Below are 10,561 nucleotides of genomic sequence, written 5' to 3' on the forward strand. Positions count from 1 at the left end.
CTGCTAAGAATTAATTTGGGTCATTTCAGGATAAGGATGCTTATAAATAGGGTTATTCAAAAATCATCACTAGCAGCACTACAGAAACCTGTTCCAAATTACTTTCCAGGTGAAAAATAGTGGAGGTTCAAAGACTATATTCTATCTGATAAAATGTGTAGATGAGAAGAAAAAGAAGCGGGGAGAAGCTGGAGCATTGCTATCAAATTGGATTTTCAATGTCCCAAAGGCAGTGTTATTTCTGACAGGGTTCAATACAAAATACTTCCACAAATGAAAATGTATTATTCTTAGCACTGCTTTTACCCAGTCTGTGGAAAGACAACAAAAAGCCACCGGGTACTCATTAAAGGCTGCCTTTAGAAAACAAGGAATCTTTTTCCACCAGCCAACAGTAAATAGAAAGACCAAGCAATATCTTCAAGGGTTTCAGAACAAGCAGTTATCCAGTCAGCCACTACTTGCTGCCAACAGAAACTCTTTCTTAAATGGGAATGTGCATTTGGCTTCAAATAAAGAGATTCTGGGCTCTTGATGTAGCAAATGATAGTAGGATAGAATTGCAGCTCTCATTCTCTGTTTGTTGTTGTTGTTGTTGTATCTTTTTTCTCTCTCTTTTAGAGAATTCAGGTTGTGGAAGTGTAGGTGTAAAGCAATCAACCTTCTAATGCAAACATGTAGATCAGAACTAGAACTGACCCAGTAAATTGCTGATTCCATTCTCTGCCAAGATGAGAAAATCCACTGAAGTAATGCTTGCTACTCTGTTTCCCAGGAAGGAAGAACATTTCAGGCCACACAAGTTGTGTCATCACTGTGTGGATCATCCCAGCCTCAATCAGCTTCTGTGTACACATATCATCTTCCATAGCAGTTCCACTATGCAGCATGCACCAGTCAGTCACACACAATACAAGCATAGCTGAGACCCAATTCGTGGTGGGGGAAGAGGAGAGCTGTGCTGTGAAATGGGCCCTCCGTCCACAGGGAGCACAGCTCACGAGGACTGAAGAAGTATAGGGTTATTAGAGTATCAAATTCTGTAGTCCCAGAGACCAGGGATCCCATGCCTAGCACCACTTTATGCTAGAGATAAATAGTTCTCTGATCCTTCTTCCTTTCATTCTCTCTTATAAAAAGCAGATAAATCTCTTAAAAAAAAAATCCACAGGAGCTAGGCAGTGGCATACCCAGTTGAGCGCACATGCCCCCACCTGCAGGGAGTAAATTTCACAAGTGGTAAAGCAGTACTGTGGGTATTTCTCTGTGCCTCTCCCTCTCTATCTTCTCCTTACCTCTCAATTTCTCTCTGTCTCTATCCAATGAATGAATGAATAAATAAATAATATATATTTTTAAATCCTCTAATTTAAAACAGTAAAGTACAATACTGAATTAAGTCACCCAAAATAGAAAATTTCACTCCATTACTAATCCAAATGTCTATATATCAAAGACTATCATTATAATACAATAGCAAAGATATATTTTAAAGATTGACCTTGTCTTCAGAGTGCTTACTAAGTACTAAGATAGAAAATAAGCAAGAAGCTAATAAACTGAGTCATTTTTAATCAGGAGAGAACAATAGGCAAAACTTGGTGTTGTGTGTTGTTTGACCAGAGTTCTGCTCACTTCTGGCTTATGGTGGTGCAGAGGATTGCACCAGTAACCTCTAGTGCCTTGGACATGAACACCTTTTACATAACCAATATGCTATCCCTCCCAGGCCAAAATGGTGTTCTGATTGAGAACAGTAAAGCCCTAGACTCAGAGGGAGCTTTGTTTCCACCTGGAGCTTCAAGAAATTGGCAGGCATAAAGTCTGAGAATATTTCTCCTGAAATGATTTCCTCCAGGAAGGTACTTCTGAGAAGAGAGCCCCCAATCTCCTTAGAAGAGAGACCAAAAATGTGGTAGACAGAGACCAAAAATGTGGGGGATAGAGATGCATGTGTTTCCTGCTACAGTCCAGAAACTAGAAAGCAGCTATATCTCCAGGGAAGGGAGTTAAAATCAGAAATTAAGACGCTGAGCCTTTTATTAATCTGAGTGGCAGTGTTTTGGAATCATGGTAAGGCGAAGCTTCAGAATAAGAAGAGGCACTGCAGCCCTTCTGTATGGAATCAGTGTGTGGCTGTGATTTAGTGACACACCAGAGCATGCAGCACCATAAGCACCCAGCATTAAGGTCCTGAACACGGTCATCATAGTTGGGGGTCCTGGGACTCCACTGGCAGTCAGTCAAGCCCTGAGGACTGCACACCAAGAACTAGATGAAAGGGACACAGACACCGTCTTGTTCTCATCACTGCACTGCACATCAGGTGTGATTCTGACAGATAGATACTTATAATATTACAACCTGCTTTTGGGATTTGCAAATTTAACACCTAGTTACCAGCACTATGCACCTGGTGTCAGACTTTTGAATTATATATCAAACCCTATGAAAACTAGCAATAATCCCATATTTTACATAAGAAAACTGTGGCTCATAAGGTCAGTCGGTGTCACAGTACTATTAAGTGGCAGGGAAAATACTAAATACTGAGCTTTCTGTTTTCAACTGTATGGTGTGAAACAGTCTGCCAGTTCTTGAGAAAGGAATAATAGAATCCTGTGAAACTCTCTATGAAGCCCCATATTCCAAGTATCTCAACTCTCAACTTAAAGTGAAAGCATTCAAAAACAAAATCATAAACTAAATAAATAAAATAATTAAACTAAAGCTAAATTCTTGTTCACATTTCCTTGTCCTCATACTCTAGCGTTCTCTCTTTCCTATGCATTCAATTAGGATAATAGAAATCTGCCTTCCATCCTAACTCATTTTCACATGAGAAATGGTTATGAAACAGAGCAGGTAGAGAAATACATTCTCTGGTTTGGTACTACTAGGTGGCAACCTGGGGTCACAAGAAGTTAGTTTCATCAGATGGCCACTGAATCCACCCCCCCACAGAGCATGCAATTATTTTTCACGTGAATGGAGTCCACAGGTCCCTTCATGAATCAAGTCTCAGTAAAAGATTTCTCAATCCACCTTTTTTTTTTCTCACTCTTTTTTTTTTTTTTTTTGCCCCCAGGGTTATTGCCGGGGCTTGGTGCCTGCACCACAAATCCACTGCTCCTGGAGACCATTTTCCCCCTTGTTGTCCCATCATTTCTGTGGTTATTATTATTGTTATTGTTGCTGCTGTCATTGGATAGGACAGAGAGAAATTGAGAGAGGAGGGAAGACAGAGGGGGAGAGAAAGATAGACAGACCCGCAGACCTGCTTCACTGCCTGTGAAGCGACTCCTCTGCAGGTGGGGAGCAGGGGGCTCAAACCAGGATCCCTAAGCCAGTCCTTGCACTTCGCACCACGTGCGCTTAACCCGCTGTGCTACCGACTGACTCCCTCCCTCACTCTTTTATAATGATGTTTTTATGCTTGTTTTAGTAAAGTATTTAGAATGTCTTGTGTTAGTTTATGATAATACATACAAGATCTGAACCTCAGCTGGTACATTTCCTTCCTTTCATTTTGTTTACAAATAAAATCAGGATGCCAATGAGAATGTTGTTCTCGCTACAACTACATTTGATATCCCTTTAACAAAGCTAAAATCTATGATACAAAAGATGACAGACACTTCCAAGTTTTTTTTAAGACTGCATTTATACTATTCACAGTATGTGTTGCCAGGAAAGCACCTTGAAATGGGAAGAGTCTGAAGATTATATACAGACATTTATTGACAAAAGGTTGAATGGTGCATAAGATAAAACTGACAGTTTGCAGTTGATTTTCAGCAGCTATGTAATGTTTCTATCCTTGGTGATTCCTCTGCTACATGTGATGAATGTGTAGGTGATGGTGATGATAAGGGAGGTAAACATCAGACAAATTACTGAATGCCAGAGAGATAACAGATTTTTCTCCAAGTATGAATTTAAAGATCTAAAAACAAAGAAAATCCTCTGTCTTTGGGGAAACATGATGAACCAATGTACTAAATCATCACACTACTAAGCAAACTTGTTTCATAAGACAATCATTCAAAAATTAGAAATACTTTTCTACAAAAACTTGAGCATTAATGAGGTCAGAATGAAATAATCGAGTAGTAATTGATGTACTGACCTTTTTCTTTTTGAAAGGAGTTAGGGGAACCGAGCAGTAGCACAGTGGGTTAAGTGCACGTGGCGCAAAGTGCAAGGACCGGCGGAAGGATCCTGGTTCAAGCCCCCAGCTTCCCACCTGTAGAGGAGTCGCTTCACAGGCAGTGAAGCAGGTCTGCAGGTGTCTATCTTTCTCTCCCCCTCTGTCTTCCCCTCCTCTCTCGATTTCTCTCTGTCCTATCCAACAACAATGACACCAATAACAATAATAATAACTACAACAATAAAACAAGGGCAACAAAAGGGAATACATAAATATAAAAAGAGAAAGGAAAGTTAGTACAAATGTAGAAATAAATTCAGAAATAGGAGAAAATCAATTCAAAAAAATCACTCAAGCCAAAGGATTACTAGTTCTTATGCTACCTCATGTGCCACCTTCTGTAAATGTTCCATATGCCTCAGTATGGGCAGTGCCCCAGTATGTGGTACATTGAGGTTAGAGGGGAAAAGGTACTTAAACAATTCCAAAGTTTATACTTTAGGACATCAGCAAGTACATCATACATAATCTAGGTCCCAAAACACAGAGCCTGACTTCAGCTGCCACTCAAGGCAGTAATCCCCTCACTCTTCCTTGGACTTTATCTCTCACCTGCAGGCCCAAAGAACTTCAGCCTTCTTCTTTTCCTTTATATGGATTTTCCACTACTGAGTACAGAATTAAGCACAAATCACAACAGTATATATAGGGACACACAAATTCATAAAACTGTTTACATACATTTATAGAAAGAAATGTCTCCATATGAAATATATGTTATAAATAACTATGTGGTAAGTGATGCCTTTAAATATGTAAGTATAGGGACCAGGCAGTTGTGCACCCAGTTATGTGTTCAGGTTACAATGCACAAGGATGCTGGTTCAAGCACTTGATCCCCGCCTGAAGAGAAGCTACACAAATGGTGAAATGGTGCTTCAGGTATCTCTATTTCTCCTTCTCTATCTCCCCCTTCTTTCTCAGTTTCTGCTTCTCTATAATAAATAATTTAAAAGCTGCTAAAGGAATAAATATATAAAAGTATATATTCATTCTAAATGTATATTTTAGTATTCTAGTAGTATGTGACAAGCCTTCTCTAATAGCTTGAATTTGAAAAGGCAGTTAATAACAGTCATGTCCTTATCAGATATCCGGTGATAGTGCAGTCAGAGGTTCTGCAAACACCCTTTCTGCTCCTCCTTCATAGATACGTTAACCTGCAGAATAGCTCCTTATATCTACTGAGTGCTCAAGTAATACTGATCCCAAAGGAATGGCACAGAGGAAATATGAGACTAAAGATAGAGTGTTTAGATTCACTGCACACTTTAAATTTTTCTCAACTTTAGGAGGAGGATAACAGCCCCTGTAGGGTCCTGTCTTCCTCAGATACACTGATGACAGTAGTAATGGTTTCCATAGCAGTAGAATTGGCTACATTAGCAGTAATAAGGTAGAAAGTGCATTTACAGTAAATATTACATGGAGAGAAATTCAGTGATTCTTTTATTCAAATATTTGAAACTGACTACATTTATGTAACTGACTCTATATATGTATATATAGAAAAGGAAAACAAAGAATTTCTGCCCCAGGGAATCACTGTCCAGCTGGGGGATAAACAGTCATGACAGAGAAGTAACTACTATACACATAGGTAATTGTTTTCTCCTCACTTCATTTCAGGGTAAAAAGCTATAGTGTAATTCTAAGAGACAGATAATTAGCCCCCACTCTCACCCCCTCCTGCATCCCCTGCTACTCTTCAATGTATTTCTTTGTCCTGCCATTTAAATTGGGACAGTTTACTTATTTTAGCTAACTTTTCCCACTTCTGTCTACCTAGGTTGTGTTTGTTTGTTTTTAACAAACAATTATTCACTGATTTACCTACCAGGTACAGGCACTTTTGCAAAACTCCATGTTTCAAAGAAACAAGAGTCCTTACTCTCAATAAAAAATTCACCAGTAGAGCCATTTTGAAGACAGCCAAATGCTTAATTTGGAAATGAAAATGCAATATTAGGAAGTAAGTATCCTGATTTCTAAAACTTAACTGCAAATGGTATAGCAAAAATCATGCAGAGAGAGAGCAAATTATAAACTGTTTTCAACAGTTGAATATTGAGTGTATGCTCATCACATTATTATGTCAGCTTTTCTAAATGTTTGATATATTTCATTATAAAAAATGGGAAGGAGAACAAAATCATTAATAAATTATATCACCTTATATTATCAGCTGACTCCAAAGGGGCCTGACAATATCAACTTATAAAAGTTAATAAACTCTAAAGATATCAGTTCCTTTGTTTCTTCAAAATAGTCATTTTACATGACAGAATGGTCTGTTATGAACATTAAATTATATAACATATACAAAACACTGAGCAGAGTCCTAATACCTAGATAAAATAAATATTAGCTGCTATAATCTTATCTTAAAATATTTCTTTGAAATGGTGTATTAGCTAAAATATAAAAACCAGATACATGATAGGAATATAGCAGACTAGCTACCAAAAAGTTCTTTTAGTGAAAGTCAATCAAAAGTTTTAAATATTTTAAAATACTTTCACCCAGCATTTATATTAAATGAATAAACTAATGTTAAATTAAGGGAAATCTACAAATTCTAGGAAGAAAAGTAGAAAGTATATTTCCAGAGAGATAGGAAAGTGTTGAAGTAGAATTTCTTTCAGTATATATGACAGTCTGTTTTGTTTTTGATGCTGAGTTTTAATGGATTCCACAGTGCTGCGGTTTAGGAAGCAAAGCCCGTGTCTTCAGAACAGAGACATTTTTATCAGAGACAACTGAAAAAAGTTGGAGCTTCCATAATGCAACAGTCAGTAAGTGATCTAGATTAAAGTCCCTTTGATAAAAGTGAGACACAGAAGAGACTTGCTGAGTTGTGAATAGAGCCCACATTCACATGCAGTCAGAATTAGAAGTAATATTCCCGTATAGATCAAAATCCCAAAGAGAGAAAGTAAACCAAAAGATGTTTATTAAATTTACTAGAAAATGGACTCAGTGGTGATATCTTCTAGTTCCTGACATAAGCAAGCGCAAATCTACATACAGGAGAAAAGGTTCTATAAGTCTAAGAAGTTCTGGAGATGTACAGGAAAGGAGGCAGAAGATGTTCAGCAGGGGGCCAGGTGATGGTGCACCTGGTTAAGTGTACAGAGTACAGTGTACAAGGACAAAGGTTCAAGCCCCTGCTCCTCAACTGTAAGGGGAAAGCTTCACGAGTGGTGAAGCAGGGGTGCAGGTTTCTCCCTGTCTCTTTCCCTCTCTGTCTCCCCCTCTTCTCAATGTCTTTCTGTCTCTATCCAACAGTAAATAAATAAATAAATAAATAAATAAATAAATAAATATATGTTCAACAGTAGAGAACAGAACTTGCATAATAAAGATCTGGGATTCAGAGCACCAAATTGCTAGAGCAGTAATCTGGTCTCTTACTTTCTCTCTCACACAATAAATGTTTTAAAAAACTCTCCAAGGTATATGAATTCACAATTTAATTTTATGAAGCATATGAGAATCAAGAAACTTCAGCAGAAGTTAATTGAAACAACACAGAATTAAATTTATAAAATTATGAGTTTAATATATGAAAAAGATAAAATATGTTAGTGAATGTATAAAAATGGAACCAGCCACTTTAGAAATGCCAAGATCATACTACACAGCTATTAAGAATAATGAACCCACCTTCTCTGACCCATCTTGGATGGAGCTAGAAGGAATTATGTTAAGTGAGCTAAGTCAGAAAGACAAAGATGAGGATGGGATGTTCCCACTCATAAACAGAAGTTGAGAAAGAAGAACAGAAAGGGAGATTCAAAGCAGGATTTGACTGAGTTTGGAGTAGGACACCAAAGTAAAAATCTCTGGGTTCAGGGTGAGGGTAGATGCTCGGCTTTACTGGGGGGGGGGGGGGCCAGAGGGGAGGGGGGGATGGGACACAGTCTTTTGGTGGTGGGAATGGTGTATAGGTACACTCATATTAACTTGTAGTCATATAAATCACTAATTAATAGGAGAGGGAAAAAATTGATTGAATGTCTCAAACTTTTTAATGCACAGACCATAGGCTGAGTCTTTGAAATGTAGACTCGCTTAAAAGCTTAGACCAGGGAGAACAGGTGGCATTACTCTGTAAGACACAGCTATATACAAATAATGTCAAAAGACATAAACTATGGTGATGTTGTGTATGATAGAGCAAATCCTAACAAAGGGATTTTCAAAGTTAACCCAATTGCCAAATAATTGGTTACAGCAATAGCTATCTATTGCCTTCTTAAACCCTAAGAGAGCAGGAACCTCCCGATTTCTCTATAGGGACTATATTTCCCCAAGTCCTGGAACCTCTAGGGTGGGGCTCACTTTCCTGCATGCCTCTCTCAATTCATACCAAATGATATTGGATTTGCAATATCAACCTAATCAACACAAAAAGTACCACCTCAGTATGCTTCACTTCAGACTGTGTCCAGAGATGTCAGGTGTGGAATGTCAACCCTTCAGCCTCAATACTCGGGTGAGATCTTTCCTTTCATACGATTCTCTAATTCCATTTCAGGTGATCCACTTCCTAAAAAAGTCCCCAAACCTAGATATAGTCCAGGTCCCATGAGATAGGGCATATGTTCACATGTATCCATAAATTAGGGCAAAATATATAACTGAAAGCAAAAGTACACAATAGTCTGCAGTGAGTCAATATATGCAGCAAGCAAGTAGAAAGACCTAAAAAAAAAAAAAAAAAAAAAAACCACCATAAAGATCCTAATGAAATAGTGTCTACTTAGACTTAGATACCCTCCTTGCCTACTTCCTATTAGACTTACCTCACTCACTCCAAAGCTAACCTTATCAAAGTAAGGACTGCAAAAGCTGAATAAGAACAAGAGACTGGCATACTTTAATGATGCCTCTTTAGTCACTATCAGGTCACCCCATCAACTGGGGCCCTAGTTAGCGAGTCCTGAGATTCCATTGTTACTGGTAATCTCTATCAGGAAAAACATAACAGACCCCTTTGTGGGCCCCCAACAGTATCTTACCCTCAACTTGGATCAACAATGGTAGAGAACGTTCCATCCTCCGAAGGGAGGCTGGATAGTATACTCTATGTTCCACCTGAGGAAGATGGGTCCTGAAATTGGGGCAGCTTGTAACATTCCTAGTCATGACCACAGAATGTGAGCTCAGATTTACAGGGATGCAGAGGTCACATAGGCTCCTAAGCTGAATGTGGGCCCCAGATCACATCAAATCGATGGGGTTTACAGTCAGTAATATTTAGGGACTTCAGGAGGTGGGGCTATGGAGCAGCAGCTGCTGTGTTTCTCTCCTCTCCTCTCCTGAGTCAACTAGGAATACCAAGGGAGATCATCTGGGACCTCAACAAGACAGGTCTAGAATGACTTTGGGAACCCACCAAATCACCACTGAGTGCAAATAGGTGTGGCTAATGAACAGAGAGGAGCCTAGGGAGAGATTAAGTGTCTTATAACAGTCCAGAAGTTTACCAGTTGAGATACTACCTCCAGTCTGTTTCACCAACAAAAAGACAACTGAAGGGAGGAGAGGACTTCCCTAAGGCTTACTAAATGCAACTGCGAGTCTCCATTGCTACTGCTCTCAGAAGCTGGAGCAGCAGGGGGGAGTCCCTGTGCTGACACTAGGGGACAGAGAACTAACCAGGAAACTCAGGAGATTTTGTTTTTATTTATTTTTATTTTTTATTTATAAAAAGGAAATATTGACAAAACCATAGGATAAGAGGGGTACAGCTTCGCACAATTCCCACCACCAGACCTCCATATACCAACCCCTCCCCTGATAGCTTTCCTATTCTTTAACTCTCTGGAAGTATGGACCCAAGATCATTGTGGGATGCAGAAGGTTGAAGGTCTGGCTTCTATAACTGCTTCCCCGCTGAACATGGGCATTGACAGGTAGATCCATAATCCCATTCAGGAGAAGATCTATACCTCGGTGGTCTAGTGGTGGGGCTGTGAGAGTCTCTTTGCATAACCACTGGATTATCTCTGCCCCACCCTGCTTTATCTCTTGGGTTAGGGTTAGGAGTGAGGGATTAAGCTAAGAAGCCTACTTATACAGTCAACAATATTTATACACCTTTCCCATATTTGGGAGCTACTCTCTTCCCTGATCCAGGTTTCTGGTCCTTTTTCCAGCCATGATATCATCTCCCCAGACAATAACTTGGATTCACCCACATATCAGATGTCAGGCTCAGGAAAAAAAAAAAAAAAACTAGTATAGTCATGGGCTCTTTGGAATATAACTAAAATAGGACTACTAACTATCTAACTATCTACAAAACAGAGACCCCCCCAATCTTCATCTGAACTATTCCAGCCT

The sequence above is a fragment of the Erinaceus europaeus genome, chromosome 5 (assembly GCF_950295315.1).
Source record: "Erinaceus europaeus chromosome 5, mEriEur2.1, whole genome shotgun sequence".
Classification (NCBI taxonomy): domain Eukaryota; kingdom Metazoa; phylum Chordata; class Mammalia; order Eulipotyphla; family Erinaceidae; genus Erinaceus; species Erinaceus europaeus.